Below are 24702 nucleotides of genomic sequence, written 5' to 3' on the forward strand. Positions count from 1 at the left end.
AAGACCTGGAGAATCCTATCCTGCCACCACTCTTTTCTAAGTTCAAAGACCAGATCATCTAGTAGTAGATTTACCATGGAAATCATTTCACAGAATCACAGAATCACAGAATCACAGAATCACAGAATGTTAGGGATTGGAAGGGACCTCAAAAGATCATCTAGTCCAATCCCCCTGCCGGAGCAGGATTGCCTAGACCATATCACACAGGAACGCGTCCAGGCGGGTTTTGAATGTCTCCAGAGAAGGAGACTCCACAACCTCTCTGGGCAGCCTGTTCCAGTGTTCGGTCACCCTCACCGTAAAGAAGTTTTTCCTCAAATTTAAGTGGAACCTCCTGTGTTCCAGCTTGCACCCATTGCCCCTTGTCCTGTCAAGGGATGTCACTGAGAAGAGCCTGGCTCCATCCTCATGACACTTGCCCTTTACATATTTATAAACATTAATGAGGTCACCCCTCAGTCTCCTCTTCTCTAAGCTAAAGAGACCCAGCTCCCTCAGCTTTCTGAAGGGTAAGTGCTTTATTATTATTTCTCATCTAAAACTGAGAAAAAAAAGAAAAGTCACTATTTAAAGGTCACTAAATAAAAACTGTCTTTGGCACAAAACTTCCTTGATCCACTATAAATCAGTGAAGGGAAGGAGAAAATACTGGGGAAAGTATCATTATAATGAATTAAAAAAAAATGGTTGGGAGGGATCTCTGGAGGTCCTTTAATCCAACTTCCTGCTTTGGGTGGGACTACTATCCTCACTGGGTTGGCAAAGGCTTGCTTAGCCAAATCTGAAAGAATTCCAAGGAGGGAGATTCCATAAAGATGGTTGGTTGATCTGAGCAGCTGATGGCTGTCATGTTCTTAATTTCATAAGCATGACCAACATTTAGAAACAGAATATGGGGCTATGTGGACCTTCAGTCTGACCTAATATGACTATTTGCACATTCTCACATTGTGTTCTCATTTTATTTCACTTTTGTTTTCTGTCGATAGCAAGAATCCTTATATTACCGAAGATACGCATATCCTTTGTCTTCCTAATTAAAAGCTCTCTTTTCTTTAGCTTAAAAATACTAAAATTCAATTGTTCCTTTAATAGAATGTATCAGGTTTATGTGGCAAGGTTTTGGTAGTGGAAGGACTGCAGGAGTGGCTTCTGTGAGAAGATGCCAGAATCTGCTCCTGTGTCTGATACAGCCAGTTCCAGGGTGGACGCACTGCTGGCCAAAGCTAAGCCAATCAGCAACCTTGGTAGCACCTCTGAGATAACATATTTAAGAAAGGGTAAAAAATTCTGTGCAACAGCAACTGGGAGAGAGGAGTGAGAAAATGTGAGAGAAAACAACTGTGCAAACACCAAGGTCAGTGAAGACGTAGGGGGAGGAGGTGCTCCAGGCACTGGAGCAGAGATTCCCCTGCAGTCTGTGGTGAAGACCACGGTGAGGTAGGCTGTCACCCTGCAGCCCATGGAGGTTAACCGTGGAGCAGATCTCCACCTGCAGCCCATGGAGGACACCACACCAGAGGAGGTGGACATGCGCTGAAGGAAGCTGCAGCCCGTGGAAGCCCATGCCAGAGCAGTCTCCTGTCAGGATCTGTGGCCCATGGAGAGGAGCCCATGCAGGAGCAGGTTTTCTGTGACCCTGTGGGGAACCCACACTGGAGCAGTCTGTTCCTGAAGGACTGCATCTTGTGAAAAGGACCCTCTCCGGAGCAGTTAATGAAGAACTGCAGCCCATGAGAAGGACTCATGTTGGAGCAGTTTGTGAAGGACTGTATCCCATGGGAAACACACCACACTGGTGCAGGGCAAGAGTGTGAGGAAGAAGGAGAGGCAGAGATGAAGCATTATGAACTGAATGTAGCATTCCTGATTCCCCTGCGTTACTCAGGGAGAGGAGGTAGATGAGTTGAGAGTAAAGTTGAGACTGGGAAGAAGGCAGAGATGGAGGAAAGGTGTTTTTAAATTTGCTCTTATTTCTCATTATCCTACTCTGATTTTAATTGGCAATAAATTAAATTAATCTTGCCTAATTTGAGTCTGTTTTGCCATGATGGTAAGTGATCAGTAAACTCGCTGTCCTTATCTTGACCCACAAACTTTTTTTCATACTTTCTCCCCCTATCCTGTTGATGGAAGGGGAGTGATAGAGTGTCTTGGTGGATACCTGGTGGCCAATTAATGTTAACACACCACAGAACCTAAGTGCACACCACTACTCCAAGTGCTGTTCAGAAATAGCCAGTAATTTGAACTCTTTAAATTTTTTTCATCACTATATCCTTCATTTTTGCAAATGATAAGTTCTTCAAAGGAAAATCTAAATTACTCCAATAATAGCAGTTAAAAAAGAAAACAAACAAAGCCACCCCTAAGCAATAAGAATTTCCTATGCTGCCCATATTTGGCAGTGGGACTGGGATATGGATCCTTCAGTTAAATGAAATAATACATGGTTTGTTACATCTGTGAATTAGCTGCATAAAGATAACTGAGGCAGGTAAATGCTGAATAAGACCAGATGATGTACATTAAAAAAACACTTGCATCTGTTAGCAAATAGTCTTTATATTAGGGTGCCCACTAAGCATTGATGCCAAGCTAGCACTTGAAATGAATGGCTGCAGATCCTAGTTTGATAACTGGTATAGATATGCTGGAAGCAATGGAAATGTGTTGATTTGAGCTACTTAGCAAAGACTAACCAATGCCTTAAAACAGAACATTATTCTGTAAATGCTGAAAATTTGTGTTCTCCCTGTGACAGCCACAATAGAGATGAGATTTTCTTAATCTAATTTGCAGGATGTATTTAAATTGGGAAATTATTGGAATTTACAGCTTTTTAGATAGTTAAGGTCATGATACACTCTGGGTCAGGGTCTGAGCCAGGACCTCAGTATAAAGCTTTGTTCAAATTAAAGGAGCTTTGGGGGAATGCCTTTGCCATTTTAACTCAGATATCCTAAGTGAAACTCATTTTAGGTGACATCTTCACCCTACACCCTCCAAAAAATTGAGTTTGCTATTAATAGCATTTTTTCATTCATAGTTTGAGTCACAATGTGGCCATTCCTGTAACAACCTTGCTGTCACAGATACCATCATTATTCTTTTTTTATAAAGCACCAGTTTCCTACAGCAATTTTTGTGCCTAAATACAAATGCCTTGAATTGCTAAGGTAGAGCAGAAAGTCCCAGAAAATGAACAGCTTGAAATGATTAAATGTTGCTTTAAATTAAAAGCTGAACAAACTCATTTTATGGTCACAGGAGAGAGACCCTGATACAAGCATACCCATATTCTCACCTTTAGATTAACCCCACTGTAAGGCTGTGAGAAGCCTGGTGTCTTTTTCTTGATCAATTCCTCATAGTTTCCTGGGAGGCTGCAGTTAGGTCCTCTGAAGCTGTCCCTTCTTCAAGCTGAACAAGCTCCAGTCCCTCAGCTTCTCCTTACTGGGAAAATGCTCTAATCCTGACCACCTCAGTGCTCCCCACTGAACTTTTTCCGGTTTATAGATGTCTGTCTTGTATCAGGGGAGACAAAACTGGACACAGTATTCTAGATGCAGTCTAAAATGTGGACTGATTCCATGGATTTTATCTATAAAAAACGTGATCTCAGCCTAAAACTCTTCAGTAGAGGATAAGTTTGGGCTGCCTCTCTAACTTACTGGGAAAAGGTGCAAACTGGCAAATAACATATCACCTATATTGGATACCTCTGTTAAAGACCTCTCTCCACTGACTGTAGAGAGCAGCAGAGACTGTAAAGTTTGGTGGTTTGGTTTAGTACGGATGGTAAAATATTCAATGGTTAAAGACAAGGAAGATGAATATCATATTTGTAGATTGCTCTGTAATGTCCAGTCAAAACTGATTCTTCAAGTACAAAGTTGAGGCAGCATCTGAAGCCTCATAATGGCACATTTTGTGCTTAGTCTGTTGTGAGAGTAACTAGAAGCCATTACTTTGCAGGGCTGTCAAGCCATGAACCTTTCACTGAGATGAAGTTGACTTGGAAATAAAAAGGGTATTTGCTCTTTTTTTCTCCAACAAAGGGACTCTGACTTTCAATTCATGATTCACAAATGACTATGTCTCCAAAGATAGGGAGGGACGGAAGGAAAACCCAGATTAACAAAATAGCATTTATAATTTATGAAACATTTTTCATATCTGAGACTACAGATCTCCTTAATAAAACAGAAATAAAATGAGACAAACACTATGAAAGCTAGGATTTCATGAGGTAAGAGAGATCTTTGCAGAAAGTGGACATCAAGTACAGCTGACCTGTAGATGTGGAGTATCGCAGTCTAAATCCCTCACACCATCTCTTGCCAACACACTTTTTCCTTCCATTCTGTCTTTTTTCACTTTCCTGCTCCTATCCAAGTATGCATATTCATCCGCTTCCTGAATATGGCCACCACCAGCTCATAAGGCTCAGAGAACACTGTCAGCCCTCAAAACACCATACAGTTTTCTGTAATTACAAGGTTCCATGAACCACCTGGGCATCACTTACCCTGGCTTCATGAACCATAACACCACTTGGATTACAGTTAGGGAATCAGTAGTCTATGTCATTGCATCTTTAATTACATATGGCCCTGATTCAGCAATTTTTTCAAAATAAGTTTAATTTGTTTAGAATTTGTTTGACTTCAGTGGGTTTTAAGATTGTTTTTAAGGTGGAGCGATTTGCTTAATAATCGTCCTGGTTTTGTGTTGTGTTTTGTTTTTTTTATTTAAGATTGACTCTGTATTTTTCATTTCACTTGAATTTTTTTTGTTGTTGGAAATCATTTCTTCCAGGCTTTGTAAGTAGAAGATGTAAAGAATAAATTGGTATGTAGAAAGTTAATGAAGACTTAAGTCTGCAGTCCACAGTAAAAAAATTTTCAAACTTGTGATGCACATGATACAAGATATTAAAATATCCTATTAAAAGCTATGAAGATCACAATTAAACATATGGAGATCTCTAAATATTCAGTGATTTTATGGAACAAAGGACCTAAAAATCTTTTAAAATACACTCCTGCCCATCTATTTCATGTTTAAAAACAGAACTTAGACTCTCGTGTCACTTAGGTGTGTTTTGGAAATATGCATTCATCTGTTTGTCAAAATAATGTGATCTATAAACTTTATTCAAGAGACCTTTCTTTTAATCTACTCTTTCTACACAAAGTCTTTTCTATCCTTATATTTCACTCAGCTGCTCTTTACTCAAACCTCCATTCTTCCCAGTTTTATTTCATCTTTACTATTCTTTTCCCTCCAAAGCAGGAAAAAAAACACCCAACAATACATGGAGTTCTAGCTGAATGCTTCAACTCCTGAAGCCGGATTTATTCACTCTCAAGACAATCAAACTCACTCATCTCTAAAAATCGTCAGTCTGAAGTAGCAAGGGTGTTAATTATTTTCAATGTTTGTTGGAGGTTATTAAGAAATTAATAAATTAAACTTGATCAAGTTTCCTGGAAATGCTACAGTTCTGATTAACTGCTTGTTAAAATATGGAACATATACGAACCATTTTTGTATAATTAATCTTTTGTATTCCTCATTTCTTCCTTATTTATTGACTAAGGTATGCTTTCTGAAAGTAGGACTTATGCCCAGGAACAGTAATGGCACAATATTTAGAACTCTGCTAAACACTTTGCTTATAGAAATGTTATATGTGTATCAATTTGGCAAGTTGTAGTGAGAGATTTGAGGAACACAGGATTAATCACGTTTCATTCTCAAGTAGACTTTGCGGGTTGGTGTAAGATATTCCGCCTATCACTACAGGAGCCAAACAGTTTTGGATAAAGTCAGATCTCCACCTACACAAATCACCTTCACTGGAACTACACTGCACTTCAGCATCTAACCAGATTTTGGCTGAAGTTCAGCTAAGCAAAAACCAGCACATTTATCTCAGCTATACTCCTAACTCAGAAAGAAGATGACCCTGTTCCCACAAAGACTTGATATTAACAATTAAGAACTCTAATTCCCCTTTGGAATAATCCAGAACTTTGGGATTTACCTAACTCCGATTCAGTCTTTGGGAAAGGTTTGCTTCCAGCAATGAAATCATGGCTTGGTTTCCAGTCTTGCCACGTTCTGATTCAACTTGTCAGAAAACAGCAGCAGCAGAATACTTAGCGGAAATCTTTGCTACCAGCTAACAGCAGCCTGGTTATGGCCTAGTGATTCACACTGAATATTGAGAGGTCTTAGATCCTCTGTCAAAATTCATTTACAGTGAAAATAAGCCAAGGACTTTTGTCTATTTTCCTTCCCAGGCTATCAGAGCAGCCATCTCCTGACTATGCTTCCTATCCCTAGGGAAGGGCACAATTATGCTGATAATCACTTTCTTGATTCAGTCTGACATGAAACTTCTCTTCTCCTACAAATCCAACAAGTCCTTTTTTCAAACACACTTCTTCCAAAACATGCTTAAATATTAGATCTCCCACACAGAGACAGGCATTACCTAACTGATCCTGGAGTTCACTAATACTCCATTGAACCAATTAAAAAAAAAAATTGATCCTCTGTGAGATAGTAGCATAACTTTATCATTTCATTGTGCTGTTCCCTCTTATTTCCATCTCCTTGCTTTTTTTTGGGAATTGCCTATTTGAAATAGAAGCTCCTCATGGTGAGAATGACTTGCTTCCCACAAGTCTGTAAAGCACCTAGACAGCTGGAGTGATAAAAATAATAGCTAAATAATAACAACTAATGAGCACTGGGTTTTATTATTGTGCTACTTTAATAAATAGAAACAGTTGAAAATTTTTCTGCAGAAAAGATTTTTCATAGAAAATTGTTTCTTTGACAGAAAATTGTTTTCTTCCATGAAAAATTTTAATGGAATGGGACTGCTTTCTTTGGGAGAGAAAAAAAACACGAACAGAACCTGTTTAGTTTCTGAAGAACTGAAGCCCCAAAATCTCTCTCTGAAATCATTATATTTTCAATCAAAAGAAAATTGTACACACACAGAGATACATATGCACATGCACACACACACTTTTATTTATTTATTTACTCATTCATTCATTCTGTCCTTTTTTTGGGGGTGGGAGAGAGAGTGAATAAAGCTTAGGAGGCTGAATCCTCTTCGATTTTTAACTAAACAGTTTGCTACAGAAATTTTTGATGTTCTATTCAGCTGATATACTAAATGCTGTCACATTGCATTGTCTACTCTAATCAATAATATATGCATATATATATATGTGTGTGTGTGTATATATATTTATATATGTATGTACATGCCTAAGATCTAGTGGAGTTAAATTTTGTTGTTTTTCCTCCAATACAGTTTTTAAGTCATACATACACAGATAAGATACCAACCTTTATGTCCGATACCAATTCTGCCATAACAATTTGAAATCTTATCTGGACTGGACTGGAGAGGAGAGAGTTTTTGCACTTGTGACAGTTGGATATTACCCCGTAGCTTGTTCAAAAGTTATGGTGCTAGCCTGCACATTCGGTTCTGAACTTCATAAACCCTCACCCTGCAAGCACAACTTAAGTTAATTCTAAAGCCCCAAAGGAAGACTTGGCTGACACCACAGAGATGTCACTTAGTTCTTGAGCTGAAACCATACAAAACTGTCCATGAGTATACATTCACCTTTGCATTCATTTAAAATTTGCACCATGTTCTGTTATAACTCTGCAAAGATTCCTTGATATCCAAGGTGAACTTGCTTTTAATTTGGGTTTTTTTCAATCGAAATAAAAAAACATGGAAAAATTTTGCTGATAAACGGTTGGTTTAACTGTAAGAAGATGTGCATGGTCCCAAACCTATCCATTCCTCTTTTTCTTTTATTTGCAGTTACTGGAGCATATACACATGAACAGTGCACATTTCTACTTTTTCCTCTTCTTGCTTTTCTGCACTGAACATGCAGCTGTGTCGAGGGGGATTTCTGTCTGTCTAATCTAAATTGTTTATGAAGCACACAACAAAACTTATTTTATACCTCTGTACTTTGTAGAAAACCTATTTTATGGAGATGACAGTTTATTTCAAGACTTAAAGGTAATATGGGGGATACACAGAGCTTTGAACTCCAGACCCTGAAGGAGAGACTTATAAGCGGTTTGTAATCAACAGTTTTGCTCACAGTTCAGACCATTTAACAGCTCAGGATGAGAAGGGCCATGTAATAAGGCCAGGGATAATTTGTTGCAGAGGCTCAAGACTAAAATTTTGATTTATCAAATACGCCTTTTCTTCAGTTGCTCCTACAGGACTGTTAGCTATTGTAAATGTGCTTTTCTGGATTAGGCTGTAATGATTAAAATGATGTCTCCCACTGAAAGTAAGTGTTTAAAATTGAATATGAAATGATGTACTTAGAATTTTCAGTATGAAAATTCAATGATAATCACACTTTACAGCATAAAACTACAGGGCCCGATTAAGTTTGACATTAGCAAGAACTCTAACAAGACATTACCAAGAAAAATAACACACTTAAATCAGACGATTCAGCTCTTACCACATTAAGGAAGTAATAAGCTTCTAATACCTCTACTTCAAGTCATAGTAAAAATAGAAAAGCATCTTTCCTGTCAGATGTTTTAACAGAAAATCTAAATAGAGAAAAAAGAGAGGAAATGTAGCTTAAGCAGAAGCAAAGCAAGAGTAGCCAGAGGCTGACCTACATTTGAAAAATACAAGAACCCAACAGCAGTGCTTGCTGCAGCTCTAAGAATGCAATTTCAAGTATTTTCCATGGCTTCCTATGAAATGGTGATGATCCAGTCTGAATCAGTGCATCAATTGTTGCAATGATCTATAGGAACTATCAGTAATAAGTCTCAGAGGAGGTTGAAAATGTGCACTGTGAGCAGTTGAATCCTTCTCACCTCCTGCTGGACAGCAGTTCCTTCTTATTCTAATCCACATGCGAGGAGTACCAGAGGGCAGTGGAGTTGCCTTGTTATCTTCCTGCTCTGTGAGTAGCATTATTTTATAACGAACCTCAATCAGACTTCGTGATTTTTGCAAGTCTATTAGTCAGAGAACCTGCTTCATCTTGCCCCCTTGTAATGGGATTTGCAAAGCAATTATACACCCCCGTCTCAGTTGATGTGCCTCGGACTAAAATCTTACACATGACTGCTTTAGTTTATCACAGTAACACATACATTCTATAACACACCTCTGCTACCTGTCACAACAGTCAAAGAAATTAAAGAAAAAAAGAAAACTTGGAAGTTGTTGCTTTAGTTATTTTTCCAGTCTGTCTCAATTAATTTCCTTTAAGGCTGACAGTAGCCTGTGTTTTCATGCACAGATCTCCAAGCGCATTTGAAAGATTGGGAAGGTGTTGATTCTCCTTCTTTACAGAATAACTGAGGAGAAATATATTATTTTCTACACAAACAAAGGAATGTTGCCTTTTTCTGGACAAGCATCTGGGAGAACTCAGCACACAGTAATGGACCACACCTGCAGTGTGGTGGAGATATGGGGCAAAGACCACGTGTAGGGTCAGGATGAGAGACCAGAGTACCTTTACACACCGGAAAAGTCAAGACAGACAGCTTTGTTGAGCAGTTATCAGGTTGAGACTCTTGGCAGTTTAAAATGGAAATGGAAAGGGTGCTGACTAAACTGATGATGGGTTGCATGAGTGTACATGAAAACAGACACATGGGATGAAAGAATAGTTTAAAGATTTCTCACTAATCCATTTTCCTTTCAGTCAGAAAAAAAAGGTGGTTTCTCAAAAAAATAAATTAATCTTATGCTTTTTTCCAGTTCAGTGAAATGTCTGCAGAGTGGGTTGCTGAGGTCCAGAGTAATCAGAGGAGAAGAACACAGAAGGAAATATAACCATGAAGGATTGACAGAGCAGGGATGCTGAGTCCCAGCCAGTAGCCTCTGAAGTAGGAAAGAGTTAAACCAGATAGGACCTCGATCCTGAGTTTATTATACTCAGAGACTCTAAATATCTAACCTGGAGTATAACGCTTTTTAAAATTATGGGGTTTTTTCTTTCTTTTTTTCTTATTTTTCCCCTTTTTTCTTTTTTTCTTCAGGAGGTTGGGGAGGATGGAAATAGCTGTGATTTTATAATGTTTAAAGGTCCAGATGTGGCAATTTCCCAGCCAATGTATTTTTTCCAGTATATTGCCCGACTCTCTCTTTGTTGATCTCTTCTATATGCTACAGTACATCTGTTCTCCTTAGTTATTTTCACTGCAATCTGGCAGGATTTGTTTCTCTTCCAACATGCCAAGTTAAAAAACAAATAATCCTGCATTGTGTATAAAATGCACTCCCATGAGATCAACCCTCTCCTAATGAAGTCAGTTGTTTTATTTTTTTCATACACCATATCATTTACTGTGAGATGATATTCATTTACTCTGGAATCACAATTGACACCTGGCAGTACGCTAAACAATATGGGGCTGCCAATCTACATCATTAGTTGCTCATGCTTTGCTGAATCTGTGCTCATTAAACTCCAAATCCTGTCTCCAGTGAAGTCTCAGAATCTTGGTGGTTACTGGGGAGTTCCTTCTGAAATAAAGAGGTAGGGACACTCCACAAATGCCATAAAAATCAAGGGCTGGAGCAGCTGTCCAGATGCCTGTGACTCTAGCTTCATCTACTCTGGCAGAAAAAGCTGGATGATGTGCATGATGGTGGATCTCTCATTTATACTTTCTTCTTCTCTTATTTGGACCAAATCCCTGATGCATGTTGGCAGATTCAGGCTTTAAAGATGAGCTGGAGATACCCATTACAAACATAGTTTCTTCCAATCAGCAGAGATATGTTAGCTATGCTGCAGGAAAAGCTATCACTTCCCACAGAGACAGGACCAAAGGGAGACACTTCCAAAGCTATAAAGCCTGAGTAATTTGATGGTGAGCCATAGAAATATAGTTCTGGAGTCAAGCAGCTGCAGAAATCTGCTTTCCTGCCTTACTGCTTCGCAAATTAGCTGTGGAAATATTACGTCTAAAACTCAGATATCAACTGTGGGACAAATCTGGGGGACATTCATAGAGGCTGGCACTGTTTTGCTACATGTTTTGTGGCTGTAGAAAGAAACAGATGCTATTTAATTGGAAAGTAACCCCCCGGCTAGATAGGCCTAGTTAGCTTTGTGGTCTAGTATTTGTCACCGGTGATTGTTTCTAAGAGCAGATCTTGCAGGAACATTGACTCATTTCTTCCAGCTGAGACAAGCTATTGGCTTAGTCAAGAGGTAACGTTGCCTTGACTCATCCAGCAGAGTCCTTGACTGTGCACACAGTGTTGCTAGATTAGGTCTTACATGAGGCAATACAAAAGAACTAATAATATCAGGATCAACTACAGGCTAAGAAGCTCCTTTCCAGCTCAAGCTCTCCCTGGTGTTTTGGACCAGTGGGTAGATACAACATAAGTGATAGCAGAAGTAAAATTAGATGCAATTCATTTAATCTGCTGAAGTAATTTATGTTCGCAGTAGAAAAGGTAGTTGTAAAAAAAATAGAAAACCAACAAAAATTTATTAAATATTGGTTGCTAAAGTGAAGTGGATTTGGAATGCAGAGAGGGGAAGTTTTGAAAGTGCTTTCAGAAGCAATGGAGTTACTTAAGGACTAAAGAACAGCTGCAGGTGTTACACTGCTCATCTTCAGCCTTGTAAAACTCACCTTTGCAGCAGGGAAGAAACTGGTGATGTTAATTGGAGACAGTTCCTGGAAGTCGAGAGAATGGTACTTTGGATTTAGCAAAGAACCCATGAAGTGTAGGAAGTGAGCTATTTTATGTATGTGTGTTTGTGCTTGTGTACTTAAGTAGTAACTATTATGGGTTGTGAGGAATTTGCTTACTCCTGTAACTTTCAATGATAACATTCAACATGAAAAAAATCAACATTGCCTGTACTTACATAGACTGGGTGAACTCTCATTGGACTTGTTTTCACTGCTAGAAGAGTAGTGAAAATACTAAATTAATTTGTAGTGAACAGAAAAAGCCACAAATAAGGACAGATGAGTATCTGCAAAGCTAGTCATCCTTGAGATACTCAGTGGAACTGAGTGGTTTTCAATCAGTGCTCTACAAGTTCCCTGGGAATATACTAAATAATTCTATCAGACCCATGAATGATAAGAAAATAAAGATGTGCATTTTTCATGGAAGTTTTTTAGGAATCTGTGTACTGAGAAAATGTGGAAGAAATTGGTAGGTTAGCTTAGACATATTCGTTGCAGAAAAAATTCCTTTTTTTTTGTCACACCTTATGTTTATTGGTTTTGGCTGGCATAGTGTTAATTTTCTTCACAGTACCTCATACGGTGCTCTGTTTTGGATTTGTGATCAAAACACTGGGAATGAGCTGCCTACCAGTGTTAAATGAGAGCAGTAATCAAGTAAGATACTAAAGAAAACAGTGGAGTAGAACTGCTGCTAGGACAGAGAAGAGATGTTTTACTTATATGGTCTCCCTTTGATCATCTTTTGTTCTCATCAGTTTTCCATTCAGCATTTTCCATTCAAATTTCTGTATTACTCAGAGCTGTGACTGGCAATTGGTTCCAGCTCAGCTCTTGATAAGTAGTACAGACATTTGAAACACTTATTACACACAAAGTGACAAAGATTACAATTTTAAAAATCCACGGTGGCAACCAATGCATTCTTTCTCAGCCATTTCTCTTGTTGCTGTTGCTGTCAATAGAATGGGTTCCTATTGTGACTTTTCTTTCCTTTTTCCATCACTCTGTGTCTTAACAATGGGAATTAGAGTCGTTACATGTCACATTCTCTACTGCGCAGTAAAATAACCTCCTATGGATGCTGAGATCTAACTGCCTACTGGGAATATGTCCCTTCTAAGGCCTCTGAAAACAACACAAGATAGCAACACAGATTTCTGGAGAGAGACTTGTTCAAACTCCAGTAAACTTATGCAAGACTCCTATTTTAAACTTTGAACCTGATTTGAAAACAAATGCTAGCAAGGGAAATGGAAGATGGCTAGCTATCGTGAGGTCTTTATAATCATAAACAAAGTAGTACACAAGGGGTGAATTTGGCTCTTGCTTGCTGTAGAAAATGTCTGGTTTGAAATCCATACCTTGAGAAAGACTTTTTCATAAAATTGAAGAGCTACCTCATAGTCAAAGAATTGGTGTAAATTTTCAATAGATATTACTTTTGTACTCTTGTGATATGCAAATACAGGTAATCCAGTATGAACAGCAACTTCACATTCCCCAGACTAGCCATTTCTGAAATAAGTGCGTAAATAAAAAGCCCAGACAGAATTCTGGTTGCTGAGTTCTGCCTGAGTATCGTGGCTTGAACGATGGTATCACGCTGAATAGGAATTGCTATTCTGACTTTTTGTAAGCTTTCAAGGACAGACATTATCCTTTTGGCTCCACAAAGAGCCAAGTGACATGGGACCTTAACTTGTGAATAATAGATCTAATTACTATTTCAATATGAATAAATAAAGCTTCTCATGTTTCAGTAAGAAATCTTAGCTTTTTATAGAGTCTTCCTCGCATATGATTGATTTCTTTCTAGATGTACTGGCATTTGATATGTGTTTCATCCTTTTTTGTTCATCCAGTCTTCTTGTTTTAATGCTCTGGTCTTGAGCTGTGCATGCCCATTTGCCATTGTAAGACTAGACTTGAATAGATCCACATACGTACTATAGAGTGACAACTATACCCACGTGAAGTACCCAGAATTTGTGTCCAGGAGCCAGTACAATTGGACCCAGGAGACAGGAGTAAGCAAGAAATAAATTTCCCTTGAACAAAAGGGAAATGGGAAAGGACTAATGCTTCAGAAGATGGTGCTTTTTTTATTTTGTTTTGCTAATGCTGTCTCTAACCCTTAGATATCTTCCAACTTCTAGAGAAGTCAATGGATTTTTACTTTTGCTTACCTCTTATTTTTCCCTTTCCTACGTTACTAATTGGTAACACTAGGACCTATTTTGGAACTTCATGTTCCTGTCCATGGTGATAGCATCTGAGTGTAACCATTTAAAATTTATATCAATAACAAAGCCACGAACCAAGCCTTCAGATGGTGTTAATTAGGATTTCTGTTGGCATAATCATACAGGACAGGCATTAGCATGCTCTACTCAGATTCCAGTATTCATGTGTGTCAGGCCATTTTATTTCTGTGTGTCTTCTTTTTTCTGTAATTAAATTTTTTTTCTGCTATGTCTGAGAAAGATCCTTCCTTTCTAGTAACTTGTTTGAACCATGGAAAGGAAAAACAAGTCACACCAGGTAACTGAAGATCGTTAAAGAAAGCATTCATGAGGAATGAAGAGTTGTGCTGTTTTTGGCTGGGATAGTTAGTTTCCTTCACAGTAGCTAGTATGGGGCTGTGTTTTGGGTTTGTGCTGAAAATAGTGTAGATAATTGTTGCGTTTAGGAGGGCTAATTTGGCAGAAGCTGCACCCCCTTGCGTTTCAGCCTGTCCTCAGATATTAGAGGGGCTGGGGGCAGCTGAGCTTAGCCTCTGAGTAGTGCCTGATTTGACACCTTGGATTTTGGCTGAAATAGGCCAAAATCGGCACTATCAGTCCAGTTACATTCAACAGCTGATGTGTTGAACTAACACAGATCTGGATGCACTCATAGTGCAGGGCCCAGTCGCGGTCAATGAACTAACACCGTTCCAGATTATGCCATTCTTTTAGATTGCCAGTGATGAATACACTGTCTGCAAAGCACCCTTATGTACCTGTGAACATACATATGTTGCAAGATGACTATATAGCGCTACTAATATGATTACAAATACGAGCTTGATTTCTAAGTTTCCTGGGGAAGCACCTGGTATAACCAAGTGTACCAGTCTTACCCTAAGGCACCCCTACGGGTGGGGAAGAGAGGTTCAGCCCGTAGACTGATCCCACAAGTCCGTAGTGATGTCTCCCTGACTTCTCAGTGATGGTATCTTCCCCCCCTTGCCTCTTTGTTAAAGGCTTTTTATACTATTATCTTCTGTGTTTAGGTGGAGCTTGAGTCACTCTAGTCACACATACCTTTATTTTTGATTGGTGCAAAATTCTCTAAGAATTCAGAGAGCACGCTCAGGGCAGAGGGAAGCAGGTAGCTTTTGGGGCGGAGGTGTGTTTTGGTATTACAATAAGATTATAATGAGCAAAATTCATCCATAGGACATGATTTTGCCACAATTGCTGGCTCAGTGACCAGCGTTCTGGGTGGAATGGGGTATAATTTCTTGTCTGACAACAGCTATGTGATTTATCAGCTACAAGGTACCATGGAGTTCCCATAACTGCTTCGTTTACACAGAGCCTGGCCATGGTTATCTCCACACATTTTCATGTGCCGTTCTCTCAGAGTTAGAATGCCAAGCTCCCTTGGTGCATGAACATCTAAGAATGCAGGCCAGGTTGCCTGTTACAGTTGCCATGTTACTGTTACAGTACATGCTGACCACATCCCACCCTAGACGTTTTCTTAGTTCTGTAAGATGTGGATATAACTCTACTCTCAATAAGTGTGTCTCCCATAAGTTACCCCCCTGTAGTTACTCCACAATAATACAGAAATGTTTTCGTTGTTGCTGAGCGTGCTTACACAGAGTCAAGACCCTTTCTGCTTCTCACACCACCCCACCAGCCAGCAGGCTGGGGATGCACAAAATGTTGGGAAAGCAGACCCCAACTGACCAAAGGGATATTACATGCCATATGACATCATGCTCAGCACAGAAAGCTGGGGCAAGAAGAAGGAAGGAAGGGACATTCAGAGTTATGGCGTGTCTTCCCAAGTAACTATTATGAAAGATGGAGCCCTGCTTTCCTGGAGATGGCTGAACACCTGCCTGCTGATGGGAAGTAGTGAATGAATTCCTTGTTTTGCTTTGCTTGTGCATGCGGCTTTTGCTTTACCTATTAAACTGTCTTTATCTCAACCCACTTCTGATTCTCTCCAGTTCCACCGGAGGGGGAGTAAGTGAGCAGCTCTGTGATGCTTAGTTGCTGGCTGGGGTTAAACTATGACAGGAGTGTAGTTCACTAAAGCACTTGGCTATTTCCTTTCTTTATCCAGCTTTGAAAACTGTTGCAGATAACAGTTTTGTGTTTGAAAAGGACTGGCTTGTAAGGAAGATGCTTTAATTGAGGGCAAAACCCCTTCAGCTGCCTTCATTTAGGAATGTATTCAATCTGACATTTTGTCACTCTGTTGTCATGCTGCAGGAAACTTCCTCTGCCATTCAAACTCCAGAAGAGTTTTTAGATCTCTAACAACAGAAATGAAAACAATATGAAATTGAAAATAATTTTATGTTAAATTTATTGTAATTACCTGACTATAATTCTGCCACTGATCATGGTGGCTCGGGCTCTACAGACTGCTCACTATTAAAAGTATTTCTTGTGATTTTTGTTATCTCTGCCTTGCCCTGTGTGCAGTTACACAAAAGTCCTTTTGAAGCTCTACCATGGAGCTTGGGCTCAACAACAAATGAGTGAGGTTTTGACTTGGTAGTGTTAGGTTAATGGTTGGACTTGATGATCTTAAAGGTCCTTTCCAACCAAAATGATTCTGTGATTCTGTGATTTGTGTGCCAATATGACAGGTACAATAGCGTACCTGTTTCTGTAGCCATTAGATCTGAAGGCTTCCTCAGCCTGTGAGTTGCTATTTTCCCTCAGCACATATGCTTTATTCATACACCTCTTACTGTACCTCCTATGTGGTTCTTCAGGAACCCTCTTAGCAATAAGCTCGGTCTCATCCTATACGTCTTCTTTGAGCACTCATCTTTGTCTGCACTAATACCCCTCAGTATGCATTCTTGTTCATCTTATCTTACCTTCAAATGCAGTTTTAGTGTAGTTTTCATATTTCATTGCTTCTCTATAATGGCAACTTAGCTAGTATAATCTGGGGTGAAGTAATTGGACACCCTGCACAATGTTAAAATGGTTTTTGAGTTAGGTGACTCTCTAGGACCATTTCCTTTTTTATACTTGTTTCATCTGTTCGTATCATAACATCTCATCATTGGAACATAAGAACCTTCAATGGTGAGAGCAAGAAGAAAGGAGAAATACAGGTGCCTGTTCTGTCCAGTTAGCTTTCTGATGTTCTTGTTCTTTCATTATAAGTACCTGAATTCCCAAAATGAGTGCAAAGGCTCTGTGCGTTTTGCCTTGTACAAATGCACAGATCCCAAACTGTTTTTCTGTTTGTATACGGCTGGTTGGTTGCAGTGTTGTGTGTGTGTTTGTTTTGGGTTTGTTTTGGTTTGGGTTTTTTTTAGGGTTGGGGGAATTAAAACAGCTGAAGAAATAAATAAGGAAAGAGGAGTAAATGACACAGAAAGTCTTGCATTTCGAGCCAAATTTGGTCCTAAGGCTGCTAAGGCCCAAAGATCTTTTTTATCTCTTTGCATAGATCTGTTAAGGGAGAGATGAATTTATGGACCATGGAAATACAACAGTAGCTTTTTCCTTTCTGTTTCTTTACATACTCTTTATCCATTGTGAAGTCAAAACAGCTTCTTGCCTTCCAGTCTTAAAATCTTTTACCACTGTTTACCTAAGGTTATGCATCTGGAAGAAATCCTTGGCTATCTGGCAAAATGTGTCTACTTCTTTAAAATTTTACTTAATTGGCACACTCTAACCCTCATATCACAGCATTCTTATAGGTCAGGAATCAACAAATTACCTTAATCATGGAATTAAATTATCAGTATTTGACTCAGTCCCTAATAGTCAATAGGACATAGATACACACTGAAAGTTAAGAACATACTCAAAAGCTTTGCTAAATAAGGGGCACAGTTAATTACGTTATTTCACTCTTACTGTTTAAAAATAACCCCTTTTCATAAATCGTGTGATTAGACAGTACCAGTATTCCTTTTTTAATGACTGGAAAACCAAAGGCAATTTATTTTTTTTTTCCTGTACACTTCTTTTACATGTAGAACACTCTCTTTGTAACTGATGAGATGAATTACCATAGAAACATTGACTCTGCTTAATTTCCCTTCAGGTTCAACACAAACTTTATTCTTTAAACAAATATCTCCTTTGACCTGAGAAACTACATGTTCATTGATATTATACTGTCATTGCTCTTGCAGTCATTGCAGTGTTTTTCAGGTCCTTGGCCTTGAGACATCTCTGTGGATAATACATTGGGTCATCTTTTTAATATTTGAGCTACTTACCCCATAAGAGGCTATCTGCTGCTACATCATGATCTAGGAACAGGAAATATTCTCACAGTTCATAAACAATTATATGTGTCTCATGTTAAATATACACCCAAGCATTATCACCTTAGAGTATTTGGATACCCATTTTTTATTATTGTTGTAGTTTTCTTTTCAGAAAGACAATCACCATACTTAAAATGCATAATTAAAAAACAATAATAATGCAATTCTTCTGCCAGAACGGGACTGGCAACAAGAACTAAGTTTTAATGTGAAGAAATTATTACTAACACACTCATTAGAGCCTCCACACAAGAACATGAGAAAACTAAAATAAGATTTCTGATGCTCAGTGACCTAGTTTTCCCCAGTCTCAAAGATTAATTAGTTTAAGAAACAATATTTGTATTAAATGGAGAAAACAAACCACCAACAAGACAGACAAACAAGGCAACATGCAATACCTAATTCATAAAATCTAACTGCAATATATTTCAGTCTTTCTCTGTGGGAAAGCAACTACTAGTCAATTCTGTAGCCTTCTGTTTTTCCACTACATGGGAGGTCTATAGGGATCTTCTTGGAAGAATCTTATGGGAGACAGTCATGGATGAAAGAAGGGTCCAGGGGAGTTGATTGATTTTTAAGGATCACTTCCTCCAAGCTCAAGAATAATACTTCGTGATTTACAAGAGGGTAAGCAAAGGCAGCAGGAGTCCTGTGTGGATGAAGAAGGAGGTCCTGACAAATGTCTAACATAAAAAGGAACCATACAAGAGGTGGAAGTAGAGACAGGTCATCCAGGAGGAAGGTAAGAAGCACTGGCTGATCATGCTGGGGTGGGATTAGGAAAGCCAAAGCTCAGGTGAAGTTGAATCTGGTGAGAGATGTGGAGGGTGACAGGAAAGATTTCTGCAGGCATATCAGCAGCAAAAAGAAGACTAGGGAAAATGTGGACCTGCTGATAATGGGGCAGGATACCTGATGGCAAAGGACGTGGAAAAGGCCAAGGAACTCAGATACTTTTCTGCCCCATCCTTTACTGGTAAAACAGATATTCAGGAATCCCAGGCCACTGAGAGCAAAAGGAAAGTCTGGACTAAGGAAAACCTACCCTTGATGATGGAGGATCAGGTCAGGGAACATTTAAACAAACTGGACATACAATAGCCCATGGTATGTAAAAGGACAAACCTATAGATGCTGAGGCAGCTCATTGATGTCATTGAGATGCCACTGCTGATCATATTTGAAAGGCTGTGTTAGGTGGCAGAGATTTATGGAAGAAAGCAAATGTCAATCCTATCTTCAAAAAAATGTCAAAAAGAAGCATCCAAGGAATTGCAGGCTGGTCAGCCTCACTTCAGTCCCTGGGAAGGTAATGGAGTGACTAATTCTGGAAACTATTTCCAAACATATGAAGGACAAGGAGGTGATTGGGAGTAGTCAGCAAGAATATATGATAGGGAAATCATGCCAGTACTGGGGCCAATACCATTTAACCTCTTCATTAATGACTTAGATGATGGGACAGAAGGCACCTGCAGTGGATTTGCAGACAATACAAAACTAGCGGGAGTAGTGAATGCACTAGGCAGTTGTACCGACATTCGGAGGGACCTTGACAGGCTAAAGCAATGAGCTGATGGAGGCTTACGAAGTTCAACAACAGGAAATGCAGTGTCCCACACCTGGGAATACCCACGCAGGTTTCTTCATGCCACTGGTTGAATTGTAAGTGGTACAGGCGGTACAGAGAGTTTTCTGGAGGGCATGTAGTTTTGTAAGGGACTTGGACTTCTTTAGCATTAAAAAGGGAAACTGAGACTTCAGTGGCTAGAGTTAGTTTCCTCAAACACCTGTGTCCTATTTGTGAAAGTAGCAGGGTTTAGATAGGATTACAAATGAAGTAAAGAGAGAAGGATTCGCTGCTTCAGGGCTTTATGTAACAGCATTCTCCACATTGGCTGATTCGTACTAAATCTTGTAGCTTTATCATTGACTTTAAATGAGCCAGCTGTTGTTTCCTGTTGAACACTTCCAGAAAGTGGCTGATTGCTTAGTAAATCCAGATTTTCCTCTGAATAAGTTTAAAGAGATGGAGACATTCACTTGCAAAGTTAGCTGTATATTTGACAAGTAATTGGTAGAACTTGTTAATTGAGCAACGTTATTTTTCTTATTACAGGAAGAAACAATCTTCTCCTCTATGTCTGGTTGTGCTGCAACTTTCTTGCACCATTTCTTTGTTACCTTAAACAGCGAAAGAATGAAGGAGGCACAGATTTCTGTTTGCTCTGTCCAAAACTAGAAAGACAAAACACTGAAGCACTTCACAGAAACAGGGAAACACTGTTTCAAGGGCTAAGTTTCTGATATATATGTGTGTGTGTGTGTGTATCTATAAATTATATAGCAGAAAGCTTAGTAAGACAGTCTAAAAATGTTGTAGCTTTCAATGACACTTTAATGGCATTGAAACTGGTGGCAGAATTTCTGTTGGTTTCTGTGTTGCCATAATGTCATTCATAGACAGGAAAAAGTACAAATTTCCTTCTCATTTGCTCGTAAGGATCAATATGCAAACAAACATGTAAAAGCATGAAAGATCAGTTAGCATTTTCTTTCACCTTGGCTTTTCATGAATCAAGATGGATCCTTTTCCTCCCCAAACCTATTGTATTGATTTGTCCTAGTCTTGATAAATCTTAAACTAGTACAGATTAGTGTATGAGAGTGTAATAAGCCTTAGGCTACATCCAGTAAAAGACGTAGGTATGATAAAAAGGGCTGAGTTAGAATTTAGGTACCTACTTCCAAAGCTATGAAACAAAGAGCCATCTGCACAGCTGGTCTTTTCTCCTCATCATCCACACTTCTCTTGTTCAGATCTTATTCACTATTTTAAAGTAGAACTTCCCAAACTGGTTTTCTGAGCTGCAGTCTGGAGGTGACACGTGAAGTTAGTTGTTCAGCTAGCTGTGTAAGTTTCCTCCTAAAGGCACTTTGTTCCAAATTAAGACAATTATGATAGAATTAATAGTTTTCTGGACTTTTTTTTTGTTTGTTGTTGTTGTTCATTTGGTTTCTATTGGCTTTTGAGACAGTCTTGACCAGCTGAGTAGCTCAGACTTAAAAATAGAGGTGATAAAAGGCAATATGGATGTTTGAGTCCGTTCCTAAATCTGGACCCTGACAACAGTGCTCAGAGTGAACTTCTATTATGTTCTGAAAACTTAAAAAAAGATTAAAAAAATAACCAAGATGAAAATGATAATTCATGTTTAGAAACATTTTTCTATCTTGTCTGTAGGGAAACTTCATCAGTGTAAGTCACAGTTTCCCCATTCTAAACTGAAATATGCTTTGTCTGGCTATAAAGTGGTTATGTCTTGAGTCTTTCAAGACTAATCATTCCTTAACAGCAAGTTCATTGGAAGATATTCATAATCCTCCTTTCTTATTCTTACTAAGAATCCATGATTCTGTCTCCTTCTTTTCTCTCCCCGTAGATTTTTCTGCATCTAACCGTATCACAAACAGTACCATCCTTATATTAGTAACATACAGTTTAACTTATTTACCAAACAATTTCTTTGTTTCTGAAGTTTTATGGAAGTAGATATCTGATGCCTGCTGTCTTTTAGCTGTGTGTTTCATTGCTGTGTTATCCTGTGTCTAATAAAATTGTCCATTCTAGCTGATGCTTTTCCTGTACCTTTTGCTGGTATGGATTGTCTGGTATGTTTTAATTTTGTTATTGACCAAAAACTCTGGACACTTCCACAGTGGGATCACTATTTTACATCACTCTCTTTTATTCATAAGCTGTTTTAATGAAAATTATTTGTCCTTAATAGATTTGAGATCTTGTCCCTCTCTCACAGATGGTTGAAATTGAAAATTAAGTTTTGAAGATACTTGGAGGGAAGACAAGGGAATGACAGACAGCTAACACACAGGCTATCATATAGATTTCATTTTCCTAGGAAACAGGTTGAAAAACATGACTGTTTTGAAAATTAAAAAAAAAAAATCTAAATATCACAACATTTTCAATAAACCTGAATTAATATTTTCAATAGAGCTTAAAATGTGCATAAAACAGTAGCTGACATTTCACTAGGAAACTCAAGAGACATAAATTATAACATTAATATGATAATATTTTATATTTTATATATACAGTTATTTCATTTTTAATTTCCTGTTTATTCCTCATTCAACTCATCTTAAGGTAGACATCTAAAATGAGTTGGATACATTGCATTCTAGAAGTGGGCTTTTAACAACAGACATAAGTGACTGGATTTGGTTGCTGAAACATAGATGTCTTGTATCATTTGATACTCTCATGTGTATCCAAAAAACTTAATGTGGGGATGATAGATATGCACATAACTCGTGACAGAGTCACTTGTGTCTTTCTGGTGCACTGTATGGAAGCCAGGAGTATCTAAGAGGACACTAGATGCCTACATTCAGTCATTGAAATCCTACTGCAGTGGTGGGATTCAGCTTGAGACTCAGATACCTATATGTAACTGTCTTCAATTCAGGTGTCCCCATGTGAGCCAAGTGTCTAAACTCCTGTTGTACTCAACAGACATTTAACGAGTATAGTCAGTGAAGCCTTAGAGATATATTTAGCAATACTTGAGATATAACATCTCGACATAGACACCTTAATTTTTGTGTCTGAATTCTATCCAAAATGTCACTGTTTGCATGACAGATGCCTAAAGTTTGATCAGATGAATTTTCATTCATGTGTCACCACAACTGTTGTATACTTTTCCCGGTCTAGGTGCGGTCATTCTTCCTCTGTGTCTATTCAAAGGAAGCCACTTCAAAGGCTGTTTTTCAACCAGCACAGCCAGCCAGGACTCCTAACCTCTGAGAAGACTTTCTGTCTTCAGACAGTACCCAATAGCCCTTCCTAGCTTCCTAGTATGCTCTGATATGAAGATCCCTTGCTATTTTTCTGCTGTCCTTCTCCAAAACCAAGTGTCATAACCATAGATCTTCTCTGAAGAATATATTCCTTAGGAAGCAGCCCTCTTTTTACCTCTTTCCTAGCTCATACACGTTACAGTGAACAAAATATAACTGCCTTCACTTTCAAATTGGGGAACTTTCCTGTAAATGCTTCCCAAATCTATGTATTTTGATTATCGAAATGTCTTTTGCTATGATGCCTACAACATAACTGTCAAGAGCTACAACTCTGTTAGGTGGAGAGTAGATAATGAAAAAATGGATGCTCTTGCACTATTTTCTTGTATTCTTGTGTCTGTTGGAAACTGTTTCTTACTTTGTGTCTTAGGTATCAAACTTCTCAGGGCAGGGCTACCTTCTTGTCCAGCATTGGTAGGACATAGAATGACACCATAACTTAGCAGTGGGGGCTATACAAATAATATTGAATAAACTTGTTAAAAAAAGGGTTTAAATAAAACATGTCTTTATTATCAGCAATGTTCTTTAGAAAGTATAAGAATAAAGTTTAGCTGTGTGGTGGTAGTAGTGAATTATTGCACCTTACAGATACAAAAGAGAAAGAATATAACAGAGGCACAAGCACTGGCAAATTCAATCATGAAAGTATATTTAATGAGAGTTATTCTAAGTTGTGTTTTCCCAGACGAGACTATATAAGGTCCGTGTCCTTCTTATGTTGGGGGCCCCAGAGCTGGAAGTAGTACTCCAGGTGGGGTCTCACGAGAGCGGAGTAAAGGGGCAGAATCCCCTCCCTCGACCTGCTGGCCACACTGCTTTTAATGCAGCCCAGGATACAGTTGGCCTTCTGGGCTGCAAGTGCACACTGTCGGCTCATGTTGAGCTTCTCATCAGCCATCACCCCCAAGTCCGTCTCCTCAGGGCTGCTGTCAATCCATTATCTGTTTGTCCTTTTATTTTTGATGCTCTGTAGTCCCACCATTCCGTCTAAGGCTGTCTAATGATGCCTCTCGCTGTCTTTGATGTGTAATACATTTGTTAAGCAGTTTTGATATTTGCCTCCTCTGTAATGTAATAGGTTACTTTGGTGTGGGATGTTTTTAGCTTTCCACCTTTATGAGATCTGTGGCTTGGCCGACAAACTGCAATCAATGACTTCATTACATGCCTTTTCATCTGATACATGCTTTTTCACCTGGATATCCTTATATTCAGCTGGACTGGAGTTTGTTTAGCCTCATTGTGCTAGTTGGGATGCACTCCTCCCTCTTTCCTGCCTCTCACTTTAATTTAATAGTCAGATTTATTATTATGTTTATGTCTCATGGAGGCTTTTGATGCACTTCAGGAGAAGATGATGCTACTTTTAGCACAGTGTTTGTCTGGTAGCTTGTCTAGACTATTATATGAAGTTTTCCTCTTACTGAGCATTGTTCTACATTTGCAAAGGCAGAGTCTGGCTTAGGTTGTGAAGTGTGAGAGGCATTCTTTGTCACACTACT

Source organism: Nyctibius grandis, chromosome 3 (assembly GCF_013368605.1).
Source record: "Nyctibius grandis isolate bNycGra1 chromosome 3, bNycGra1.pri, whole genome shotgun sequence".
Classification (NCBI taxonomy): domain Eukaryota; kingdom Metazoa; phylum Chordata; class Aves; order Nyctibiiformes; family Nyctibiidae; genus Nyctibius; species Nyctibius grandis.